General features: G+C 38.7%; 1 long non-coding RNA gene across 2 annotated transcripts in view; it reads left to right on the top strand.

Annotated features, from left to right (window-relative positions):
• Positions 1-7,304, top strand: part of LOC115940655 (uncharacterized) — a 35,242-nt gene extending 27,938 nt beyond the window's left edge. Inside the window, exon 3 of one of the 2 annotated variants that reach the window (XR_014147001.1) lies at positions 6,634-7,304. This is a non-coding gene — a long non-coding RNA (uncharacterized LOC115940655). Of the gene's footprint in view, positions 1-2,529; positions 4,044-6,633 lie in introns of those variants that run through there. The other variant, XR_014146999.1, reaches the window with a different exon arrangement.
• Positions 7,305-13,135: the final 5,831 nt, after the last annotated feature.

Raw genomic sequence — 13,135 nt, 5'->3', positions numbered from 1 at the left:
ACCTCCAGTACTTGTGAATGTAACCTTATTTGGATAGTCTTTGGGGATGTAATCAGGTGAAGATAAGGCCATTAGGGTGGGCTCTAATCCAATATAACTTGTGTCTTTTAAAGATTTTATTTATTTATTTGAGAGAGAGTGGGGTTGCAAGGAGGGAGGGAGCAGAGGGAGAGGGACAAGCAGACTCCATGCTGAGTGCAGAGCCTGGCATCGGACTTGATCCCATGACCCTGAGATCATGACCTGAGCCAAAATCAAAATTCGGGTGCTCAACTGACTGTGCCCCAGTGTCTTTTTTATCTTTTTAAAGATTTATTTATTTTAGAGAAAGAGAGGGAGTTTGTGCGTGCATGAGCACGCGCGCGCATGGGGTGGAGGGAGGAGCAGAGGGAGAGAGAGAATCTCAAGCAGACTCCCCACTGAGCACAGAGCCTGACACAGGGCTTGATCCTAGGACCCTGAGATCATGACCTGAGCTGAAACCAAGAGTCAGTCCCCAGCTGACTGAGCCACCCAGGCATCGCCAGTGTCTTTTATTTTATTTATTTATTTATTCATTCATTCATTCATTCATTCATTCATTCATTTTTATTTAAATTCAATTAGCCAACATATAGGACATCATTAGTTTTTAATGTAGTTTTCAGTGATTCATTAGTTGCATATAACACCCAGTGCTCATCAGATCACGTGCCCTCCTTAATGCCCATCACCCAGTTACCCCATCCCCCACCCACCTCCCCTTCCACAACCCTCAGTTTGTTTCCCAGAGTCAAGAGTCTCTCATGGTTTGTCTCCCTCTCTGACTTCTTCCCATTCAGTTTTCCCTCCTTTCCCCTATGGTCCTCTGTGCTATTCCTTATATACCACATATGACTGAAACCATATAATAATTGTCTTTCTCTGCTTGACTTATTTCACTTAGCATAATACCCTCCAGTTCCATCCATGTTGATAAAAATGGAGGTATTCATCCTTTCCGATGGCTGAGTAATATTCCATTGTATATATGAATCACATCTTCTTTATCCATTCATCTGTTGAAGGACATCTCGTCTCCTTCCACAGTTTGGCTATTGTGAACATTGTTGCTATGAACATTGGGATGCATGTGCCCTTCTTTTCAGTACGTCTGTATCTTTGGGGTGAATACCCAGTAGTACAATTGCTGGGTTGTAGGGTAGCTCTATTTTAACTTCTTGAGGAACCTCCGTACTGTTTTCCAAAGTGGCTGTATCAGCTTGCATTCCCACCAACAGTGTAAGAGGGTTCCCCTTTCTCCACATCCTCGCCAACATTTGTTGTTCCCTGTCTTGTTAATTTTAGCCATTCTAGCCATCAGTGTCTTTTAAAAAGGAGGAAAATACCATGCGGATTTAGAGGCACACACAGGGTAAAAGCCATGTGAAGATAGAAGCAGAGATTGGAGTTATGCTGTCACAAGCCAAGGAATGTAAAGATGAGGCTGCTAGAAGCTGGAAGAGATAAGTAAGGTCCTTTTCTAGAGGTTTCAGAAGGAGCATCGTCCTGCCAATACCTTGATTTCAGACTTCTAACCTCTAGAACTGTGAGAGATTAAATTCTGGTTGCTTTAAGACAACCAATTTTGTGGTACTTTGTTATTTATGTCAGCCCTAGGAAACTAACACATACCTCAAAACACTCCATTATGGACCTCTTTATGGAGATAACCTCCCTGGGGCCAACCTAGCAACCACTGAACTGATATCCATCAGTAGTTTGTCTTATCACATATGTCATATGAATAGAATCATATTGTTTATAACCTTTTGAGATGGGCTTTCGAATAGCATATCTTTTGAGATTCATCCAGGCACTATTGATACATGTTGAGTAATATTCCATTGGATGGATGTACCAGTTTATTCATTCACCTAATTGAAGGACATTTGGGTTGTTTTTAGTTTGGGCAATTATGAATAGAGCTGCCATAAGCTCTTTTTGTAAACATTAGTTTTCATTTCTCTAGGGTAAATACCCAAGAGTGGGATTCATATGGTTAGAGTATTTTTAGATTTATAAGAAACTGCCAAACTCTTTTCTAGAGTGACTATTATTTTGTATTCCCACCAGCAGTGTATGAGGGTTTGACTTGCTCTGCTCTGCATCCTTGTCAGCACTTGGAATTATTATAAGTATTTTTTATTTTAGTCATTCAGATAGATGTGCAATGAAACATCATGGTTTTAAATCATGTTTCCCTTAATGGCATATAATGCTGAGTATTTTTTCATGTGCTTATTTTCTATTAGTATATCCTATTTAGTGAAGTGTGTGTTCAAGTCTTTTGCCCATGTTTAAATAGAGTTGTTTTCTTTTTGCTTTGTCTTGGGAGTTCTTTATATATTCTGTGCATAAGCCCATCCTTTTTGAGTATGTTATTTGCAAATACTTTCTCTGAGTCTGTAGCTTGTCTTTTAATTTTTAAACAGTATTTTTACAAAACAAATGCTTTTAATTTAATTTAATTTAATTTTATTTTTTAAAAAGATTTTATTTATTTGAGAGAGAGAGACACAGCGAGAGAGGGAACACAGCAGGGGGAGTGGGAGAGGGAGAAGCGGGCTTCCCACAGAGCAGGGAGCCCGACGCAGGGCTCGATCCCAGGACCGAAGGCAGACACTTAACGACTGAGCCACCCAGGCGCCCCAATGCTTTTAATTTTAATAAGTCCAATTTGTCAACTTTTTCTTTTGTGAATTGTGTTTTTGGAGTCATCACCAAGAATTATGTGTTTAATTCCACATCATGAAGACTTTCTCCTATGTTTTATTCTGAAAGTTGTATGGTTTTAGGTCTATGATCCATTTTGAGTTAGTTTAGTATAAGGTGTAAGGTGTAAGTTGATACTCTTTTTTTTTTTATATATATGGATGTCCAATGGTTCTAATGCCATTTGTTGAAAAAAACTATCATTTCATCGTTAATAGCTTTTGTGTCTTTGTCAAAAATCAGCTGGCCATATTTGTGTGGGTCTACTTCTGAAAATATGCTACATGAAAGGCCATATATTGGATGATTCTATATGTGTGTACTCCTTTGCCAGTACAATTCTGTCTTGATTACAGTAGCTATATCATCAGTCTTAAAATTGGATAATGTGATTCTTCCAACTTTATACTTGTTTTTTAAAATTATTTTGTTCTTTTTCTGGTTCCTTTGCCTTTCCATTTAAATTTTAGAATCACTTGTCTATATCTACAGAAAAAATTCCTGCTGGGATTTTAATTGGAAATCTATTAAATTTATAGGTCAATTTGGGAGAATTGATATCTTTATTATGTTCAGTTTTGCAATTCATGAACATGGTATGCCTCTCCATTTATGTAAGTTTTTAAATTTTTTTATCAGCATTTTGTAGTTTTATTTTGAACATGTTTTGTTAGTTCATACTTAATTATTTCATTTCAGTGAGCTTTTGTAATGATATTTAAAAATTTTTATTTTCCAGTTCTTTATTGCCAATATGTAAGATATAACTGATTTTATTTTTTTTTAATTTTTATTTATTTATTTATTTTTAAAGATTTTATTTATTTGACAGAGAGACACAGCGAGAGAGGGAACACAGCAAGGGGAGTGGGAGAGGGAGAAGCAGGCTCCCCGTGGAGCAGGGAGCCGAATGTGGGGCTCAATCCCAGGACTCTGGGATCATGACCTGAGCCGAAGGCTGACACTTAATGACTGAGCCACCCAGGCGCCCCTATTTATTTTTTAAAGTAACCTCTACACCCAACATGGGGCTCGAACTCACAACCCTGAGATGAAGAGTTGCATGCTCTACTGACTGAGCCAGCCAGGTGCCTCAAGATGTAACTGATTTTAATGTGTTTACCGGATATTCACATGCAAAAGAATGGATTTGGACCCCTGTCTCACACCATACACAAAAATTAACTCAAAATGAATCAAAGACCTAGATGTAATAGCTAAAACTATATAACTCTTAGAAGAAAATATCTTCATGACCTTGGATTAGGCTTATTAGGTATGACACTAAAAGCACAAACAACTAAAGAAAACTAGATATTTTGGACTTCATTTATATCTGATAAGGGTATAAGATCCAGAAAAACCAATTGGAGCAACATTTGTGTTTCAGAAGACACAGGTAAGAAAATGAAAAGAGGGGCACCTGGGTGGCTCAGTCAGTCGTTAAGCGTCTGCCTTCGGCTCAGGTCATGATCCCAGGGTCCTGGGATCGAGTCCCGCATTGGGCTCCCTCCTCAGTGGGAGGCCTGCTTCTCCCTCTCCCACTCCCTCTGCTTGTTGTGTTCCCTCTCTCACTGTGTCTCTCTCTGTCAAATAAATAAATAAAATCTTTAGTAATAATAATAATAATAATAATTACTTAAAAAGAAAATGAAAACCTGTAGAATGGAAGAAAATATTTACAAATATGCAACTGAACATATGTTCCCAGAAAAATGAATGCTCATAGTAGCATTATTTATGATAGTCAAAAAGTGAAAACAACTCAAATGTCCATCAACTGATGATTAGATAAACAAAATGTGGAATATCCATGGAATACAATGGAATATAACTTAGCCATAAAAGGGAATAAGTACTGATACCTGCTATAACATTGATGAATCTTGAAAACATTATGTTAGGTGAAGGAAGGCTACATGTTATGTGATTCCATTTATATGAAATGTCCAGATAAGGCAAATCCACAGAGATAGAAAGTAGATTAGTAGTTGCTGGGAGGAGGGAATGAGGAGTGACTGTATAGGTAAAAGGTTACTTGGGGTGATTTCTGAAAGTGTTCTGAAATTAGGTAGTCATAATGGCTGTACAACTTTTTGAACATATTAAAAGCCCTGAATTATATACTTTAGAGGGTGAATTTTATGTTATATGAATTATATCTAAATAAAAGAAATTATGCCACTTTTTTCTTGAATAGATGAGTGATTTATTTGTTTCCAAATTTTTATTTAAATTCTAGTTACTTAACACGTAGTGTAATATTGGTTTCAGGAGCAGAGTTCAGTGATTCATCACTTACTATAACATCCAGTGCTCATCATAACAAGTGCCATTACCCATATAGGCCATCCCCCATCCACCCCCCTCCATCAACCCTCAGTTTGTTCTCTACTGTTAAGAGTCTCTTATGGTTTGCTTCCCTCTTTCAAAAAAATTTTTTTAAGGCAAAATCATTGTTTGAAAAGACAAAGATGAGCATGTGCTGCATGCTGGGATTTTCAGTGTGTTGGGGACACAGGGTGGATTTGTAGTCCTCTGCCTCACTTCTGGGCACATGCATTCACATGGAAGCAGCCAGAGAACAGGCCATGGTCCACAGTAATTTTGTTGACGAGGTGCTCCTTGTGGTGGTCCTGGCAGCAATGGGGTCCTATCTCTGGGCCAGAGCAGTCCAGATTCAGTGGCCCCCTGGAACTCAGTGATCTCAAGCCTGTCCTGCTAAGTGCTCAAGATTCTGAGCTGTTCTGCATCCACAGCAAGACATAAGAGTTCCTGGCAGAGGGTGTATGCTGCCACTGAGCCTGCCTTGCCTTGGAGTCCTTGAACAAAATGGTCTGTGTCTTCTTGGGGGACGAGGACCTTTTGGGGGAGCTGTCAGGACTCAGCCTAGGCCAGGGAGAAGGGTGATGGAGAAGTGTAGTGCGGTGATGAGGAGAGAATGATGGTGCAGAAGAGGGTGGGGTGAGGAGGGGGTGGGAATGAGAAGGAGGGAGTAGGAGGAGTAAGGAGAGAGAGGGTGTAGGGATGGGGAGAGAGGAGGGGTAGAGACTGTAGTGAGGAGAAGGTTGGGGTGAATAAGAAGGTAGGACTGAGAAGAGATAGAGGAGTGTGTGACAAATGCTGTTAGATTGGGAGTGTATTTCAAAGTGACCTGAGCTGAAGGCAGACGCTTAACAGCTGAGCCACCCAGGCACCCTGACTTCTTCCTTATTGCTAATAAAGTTCATTTGTGCCCTTTACACTTGAAAGTAAGTTTTGCAGGATATAGAAGTCCTTGACTCACATTTTTCACCTTGTGTATCTTAAACATGTTTCTCAATTTTTTTTTCCTGCATAGATACGGGGCATAAAGTGTTGCTGTCAAAAATTCTGGTGGTGGCTTAATACTGTCCCTCAAAAACATCTGCTCTTTTTGCCTAGATGCCCAAAGGCCTTTCCTTTAAAGTTTAGTAATTTTTTTTTTTTTTGAGAGAGAGAGAGAACACGAACAGGGGGAGGGCAGAAGGAGAGGGAGAGAATCTTGGGCAGGTTCCATGCCCAGTGTGAAGCCCCATGCAGGGCTCAACATGGGAATTGATCTCACAACACTGAGATCATGACCTGAGCTGAAGTCAAGTCAGTCGCTTAACTGACTGAGCCACCCAGGAGCCCCTAAACTTTAGTATTTTTATTAGTTTATGTCTTGATGTTGGTTGTTTTGGGTTCACATTCTCAGGTAAGTGGTATGCTCTTTCAATATGTAGCTTGAAATCTTTTTTTTTTTTTTTTTTTTGGTAAAGCTTTCTTGAATTATGGTTTTTGGTATTTGTTCTATTGTTTTACTTTGGTTTTCTTCAGGGGTTCTTATTATCTTCTTAGTGTCACAGTCCTTTTACTGCTGTCTCTCTTGTTTTTCAGCTATCTAGCACCAAAGCCTATGCAGTCCATTAATGCCCTTCCTATGTGGTTTGACCCAGGGAGAAGTATTTTGCTACAGGAAGTGCAGATACTTTGGTCAGCCTCTGGGATGTGGATGAGTCAGTGTGGTACAATGCATTTCTAGGTAAGCAAATCTGCTAGTACTTTGCTTATTGGGTAATTAGTTTTATTTCATCCTGGATGCCTTCTTCTAATTCTTTATGCCTTAGGAATTCTAATGTGTCCTTTTTGCACCCTGTATTGTGGGCCAGATTGGCCTGTAAGGACCATCAGTTTTAGCTATGATGGGAAAATTCAGGCATCAACATCAGAAGATCATTTTATTAATGTTGCTAGAATAGAGACAGGTGACTGAAACCCCCACTACCTTAAAGAGAACTTTGTATCTTTCATCCTTAGTCATAAGGACTTACCAAGTGTCATATGTTTTCATCTCTGCACATTGCTACTTCAGCAGCATTAGCATGAAAGAATTTGTCTCCTTAAGACAGGTTTATGTTATGACTGTCACTGCTAGTAACAAGGGAGCAAAGGGTTTGAAAAGTATCAGGTATCAAGGAAAGTTATTTAAGAAAAATATTTTACATTTTAATAACTGAATTCTTCCATTATAAAGACATTTTTTAAATACAAGGAGTAGGAGAAATGAAGACTCACCTGTGGTATCATCATCCATAGACCATCTCTAGTAATGTGTATTTTGTTTGATTTTTTCCTATATATAAACCTAAACAAATATATTCCTCACGTAATTTAGGGAATTATCAAAATACTTATGCTTTGTTTAAAAAAAAAACCCTAAAACAAAACAGAACTTGAAAATGGAAAATTGAGAGAAGAGTATTCATTTTACAAAAGAATTCCCTCAGACTTTTATTTTTCAATATGGCTTTATTGTTTTTGGGAATGTTACAACTCTTAAAAATTTTTAAACTATATTTAAAAATTTTTAATAATAAAAAACTTGAAATTCTTCTTCTTTTTTTTTTTTTTTAAAGATTTTATTTATTTATCTGAGACAGAGAGAATGAGAGAGAGAGAGCACATGAGAGGGGGGAGGGTCAGAGGGAGAAGCAGACTCCCCGCCAAGCAGGGAGCCCGATGCGGGACTTGATCCAGGGACTCCAGGATCATGACCTGAGCTGAAGGCAGTCGCTTAACCAACTGAGCCACCCAGGCGCCCCAAAAACTTGAAATTCTTCTATTTAAGGTTAATTACTGTTGGGATACAGCTAATGCATTGCTTAGAGACGAATCTATAGCTGTAAATGTCTATATTGAAAAGAAGAACAATCTCAAGTCAATAACTTAATCTTCTACTTTAAAAAACTGGAAAAGAGCAAAGTAAACCCAAAGTAAGCAGAAGGAAGGACATATTAATGAATAATAGGAGTAAATGAAATACAGAGTAGAAAAACAATGAAGAAAATCAAGGAAAACAGAAGTCTGTTCTTTGAAACAAAGTTGACAAAGTTTTAGCTAGAATGACCAAGCATAAATGAGAGAAATCAAGTTACTAAAATCAGAAATGAAAATTGGGACATTACTACTGACATTTTAGAAATAAAAAGAATTACAAGGAATACTATGAACAACTGTATGCCAACAAATAAACTAACGTAGATGACAAGTTCTTAGAAACATGCAAACTACTGAAATTGATTCAAGAAAAAATAGAAACCTTGAATAGACCTATAACAAAAAAAACATTGAATTAATAATCAAAACCTTCCTATAAAGAGAAACCTACATCCAAATGGCCTCACTGGTAAGTTCTACCAAACATTTAGGAATTGACATCAATTCTTCCCAAACTCTTCTGAAAAATAGAAGAAAAGGGAATATTTCCCAACTCTTTCTATGAGGCCAGTATTACCATGATACCAAAGCCGGTGAAAACACCACAAGAAAGGAAAACTATTGACCAATATCTCCTGTGAATCTAGATGCAAAAATCCTCAACAAAATACTAGCAAACGGAAAATAGCAATGTATAAAAGGATTATATCCATGACTAAATGGGATTTATCCCAGGAATGCAAGGTTTGTTCAACATATGAAAATCAATCACTGTGGGGCACCTGGGTGGCTCAGTTGGTTGGGCAACTGCCTTTGGCTCAGGAGTCCCGGGATCGAGTCCCACATCGGGCTCCCTGCTCAGCGGGGAGTCTGCTTCTCCCTCTGACCCTTCCCCCTCTCATGCTCTCTATCTCATTCTCTCTCTCAAATAAATAAATAAAAAATCCTTAAAAAAAAAAAAAAGAAAATCAATCATTGTAATGCCATATTAATAAAATAAAGGACAAAATCCACATGATCATCTCAATAGTTTCAGATAAAGCATTCTTCTTGTATCAATCTTGTGCAGTGAGCATGTCTTCATATGTTATTTTAAGTAGTAGAAATTATATTTGCAAAAAAAAAAAGAAATTATATTTGCTCATTGTAGCACATTTAGATATGAGGACAGATATAAAGAAGAAATTAACAATTACCCACAGCTCTGTAACTCAGAATTGAGATAGGGAAACTGAAGGGACTCCATTTTGGAAAGGCTCCATCTCTCCTGTTTCTCTGCTAGGCCCCATTTACTCATGTTCTATATTTCACCTTGCATCTGAGTAAACCAAAGAAGCTATGTTCCCACTCTGAGGTGGAAGCAAGAAAGTTAATCATTCTCTGAGTTTTTTTTTTTAAAGATTTTATTTATTTATTTATTTGAGAGACAGAGAGAGAATGAGAGAGGGGAGGGTCAGAGGGAGAAGCAGACTCCCTGCTGAGCAGGGAGCCCGACGTGGGACTCGATCCCAGGACTCCAGGATCATGACCTGAGCCGAAGGCAGTCGCTTAACCAACTGAGCCACCCAGGCACCCCTCATAGTCTCTGAGTTTTGTCATAGGCCCCCATACACCTGATAACTTCTAAGAAGAATCAGGTCCTGAGCATGTTCCAGGACATTAGCTTCGAACAAACCTCAGTTGACACTGGTGTCAATACCCCCTAACTTCGGTGATTTATGGAATAACAACTATTGTTCACCTGACATTTGCCTTTGATTGGACCCTACCCTGGATTCCTGAAGGAACACATACCCTGGACCCTTTTCCAATATAAACGCCTAACCCCAAGTGACAGGGAAACTCACTTCTCCCTTTCTCAGTCTCCCAGACACTTTGTCTGCTATATTCTATCACTTAGCTATTCAATAAACTCTGCCCTCACTTCCTCCTGGCTTGCATTTGACTCTGTCTTATGGGAAACCAAGTATCCTCTTGGCTGGTTCTGTGGGACCTGCTCTGGATCCTTTGACCTGGCCTGCCTATGTCAGAAGCATTAAACATTTTAATATATTTTAATTTTTTTCTGTATATGTATTTTTGATGTAGTTGGGATCATATCGTAGATAAAATTTTATATCCTGCGTTTTTTAACTTAACAGCATACTATAAACATTTTTCTATTTTAATTTTAATCATAAACCTGATATTGATAAAAAACAGCTGAAGGAATAATAGCTTGGGGAAAATCATATATTATTTCAATGAACCAAAGAAATAAAATATTGGTAAAAAACAATCTATTTTCAAGGCAGTGTGGTTTAGTGGAAAGAAGTATGTCCTTGGAGGCAGATGGAACTTACTTCAGAATGCTGGCTCCACTACAAAGTATGACCATAGTTAAATCACCTATTTATTTATATAGTGAGATTGAAATTAAAGCATTACCAAACACTAATTAAAGAAAGCCTGGACAAATATGGAAACATACTGTGTTCATGGATTGGAAGACTCAATATTGTTAATTCTCCCTAAACTGACCTAAGGATTGATTGATTGATTGATTGATTTTAAAAGATTTTATTTATTTATTTGAGAGAGAGCAAAAGTGAGAGAGATCACAGAGGGAGAGGGAGAAGCAGACTCCCTGCTGAGCAGAGGCTCCCAATGGCTCGATCCCAGGACCCTGAGATCATGACCTGAGCCAAAGGCAGACACCTAAGCAACTGAACCACCCAGGCGCCCCTGACCTAAGGATTTATTTATTTTTTAAGTTTTTAAAAAATTTTTATTTATTTGACACAGAGAGAGATAGTGAGAGCAGGAACACAAGCAGAGGGAGTAGGAGAGGGAGAAGCAGGCTCCTGGCTGAGCAGGGAGCCTGATGCGGGGCTCGATCTCAGGACCCTGGGATCATGACCTGAGCTGAAGGCCGACGCTTAATGACTGAGCCACCCAGGCGCCCCTGACCTAAGGATTTAAAGCAATCCCAATCGAAGTCCCAGAAAGCTTCTTCTGTAGAATGAATATTTATGCTCCCAACTCTCCCACAATTCATATGTTGAAACCTCATCCTCAGTGTGATGGTATTTGGAGGTGGGGCCTTTGGGAAGGGATTAGGTCATTAGTGTGGAGCCCTCATGAATGGGATTAGTGCCCTTACAAAACACTGCAGAGAGCTCCTTTGCCTCTTCTGCCACGTGAGGACACGGCAAGGAGACAGCCACCTATGAAACTGGAAGCAGCTCTCACCAGACACTGAATCTACAGGTTCTTGATATTGGACTTCCCAGCCTCCAGAACTGAGAGAAATATATTTTTGTTGTTTGTAAGTCACCCAGTCTGTGATACTCTGATAAAGCAGTCTGAAAGGATTAAGACAGCTTCTTTGTAGATATAGCTGATTCTAAAATTTATATGGAAAGGAGCTAGAAAGCCAAAAGAGTTTTGAAAAACGAACAGTTGGAGGATTTCACTACCTGTTTTTAAGATATACTGTAAAGCAACAGTTGTCAACACAGCATGATATTAGTGAAAGGAAAGTCATATAGACAAGTGAAATATACATACAATATAAAGTCATAGAGTCAACAGATTTTTGACAAAAGTGCAATGGCGGTCCAATGGACAAAGGACAGTCTTTAGCAAATGGTGCTGGACTATCCACATGCAAAAAAGTGAGCCTTGACCTACACCTATGTTGCCTACAAAAATAACTCCCAGTGGATGATAGACATAAGTGTAAGACAGAAAACTATGAAGCTCTTAGAAAGAAACATAGCAGAAAATCTTTTTCCTGTTGAGTTAGGTAAATATTTCTTAGATAGGGTAACACAATTATTGATCCATAAAGTAAGAGTTGATATATTGGACCTAGTGAAAATGAAAAACTCTTGCTTTGCAAATAACACTGTTAAGAGAGTAGAAAACCAGCCCCATATTGGGAGAAAATATTTGCAAACACACATAAGAAAAATCATTTGTGTTTAAAGTACATAAAGAACTCTCAAAACTCGGGGCGCCTGGGTGGCTCAGTCATTAAGCATCTGCCTTCGGCTCAGGTCATGATCCCAGAGTCCTGGGATGGAGCCCCACATCGGGCTCCCTGCTCCGCGGGAAGCCTGCTTCTCCCTCCCCCACTCCCCCTGCTTGTGTTCCCTCTCTTGCTGTGTCTCTCTCTGTCAAATAAATAAATAAAATCTTAAAAAAAAAACCTCTCAAAACTCAATAAAACTTAACCAAAGCAATTTAAAAAGTGGGCAAAAGATTTGAACAGACTTTTCATGATAGAGGATATAAAGATGGCAAATAAGCAACTGAAAAGATGCTCAACATCATTAGTAATGTTTAAAACTACAACAAAATATTACATACTCATCAGAATGGCTAAATTAAAAAATACTGACAACACGAAGTGCTGATGCCGAGTAACTGGGACACTCACATTTCTCGTAGGAATGCAAGAGGGTACTGCCATTTTGGAAAACAGCTTGGCAATTGTTTCAACAAGTTAAATATATATTTATCGTGTGACCCAGAAATTCTACTTCTAGGGATTTATCCCAGAGAAATGAAAACTTATGTTTACACAAACATCTGTGTGTGTGTGTGTGTGTATGTGTGTGTTTATAGCAGAGTACCTTACAATTGTCAAAAACTGGAAACCACCCAAATGTCTGTCAGTGGATGGATAAACAAACTGTGGTATATTCATACAGTGGAATATTACTTAGCAATGAAGGGGAATGAAGTATCGAGGCACACAATGACATGGATGAATCTTTGATGTGTTAGTTAAGTGAAAAAACCCTGTCTCAAAAGGTTACATAATATTTTATGTGTATGACATTCTGGAAAAGGAAAAAATACAGGCACAGAGACCAGATCAGTGGTTACCAGGAGTTAGGGTTGGGAGTTTGAATACAAAGGGTTATCCACAAGGGAATTCTTTCCTTGGTTGAAATTATTCTATATCCTATTTGTGGCAGTGGTTATAAAAATACATGCATGTTTAATTTTATTATTTTTAATAATTTTTTTAAGGATTTTTACTTATTTATTGAGAGAGAGAGAGAATGATAGAGAGAGAGCATGACGGGGAGGAGGGTCAGAGGGAGAAGCAGGCTCCCTGCTGAGCAGGGAGCCCGATGCGGGACTTGATCCCGGAACTCCAGGATCATGACCTGAGCTGAAGGCAGTCGCT

Source organism: Leptonychotes weddellii, chromosome 7, assembly GCF_054177405.1.
Source record: "Leptonychotes weddellii isolate Sample4059 chromosome 7, ASM5417740v2, whole genome shotgun sequence".
NCBI lineage: Eukaryota > Metazoa > Chordata > Mammalia > Carnivora > Phocidae > Leptonychotes > Leptonychotes weddellii.
This window is presented reverse-complemented; position numbering and strand designations above follow the sequence as displayed.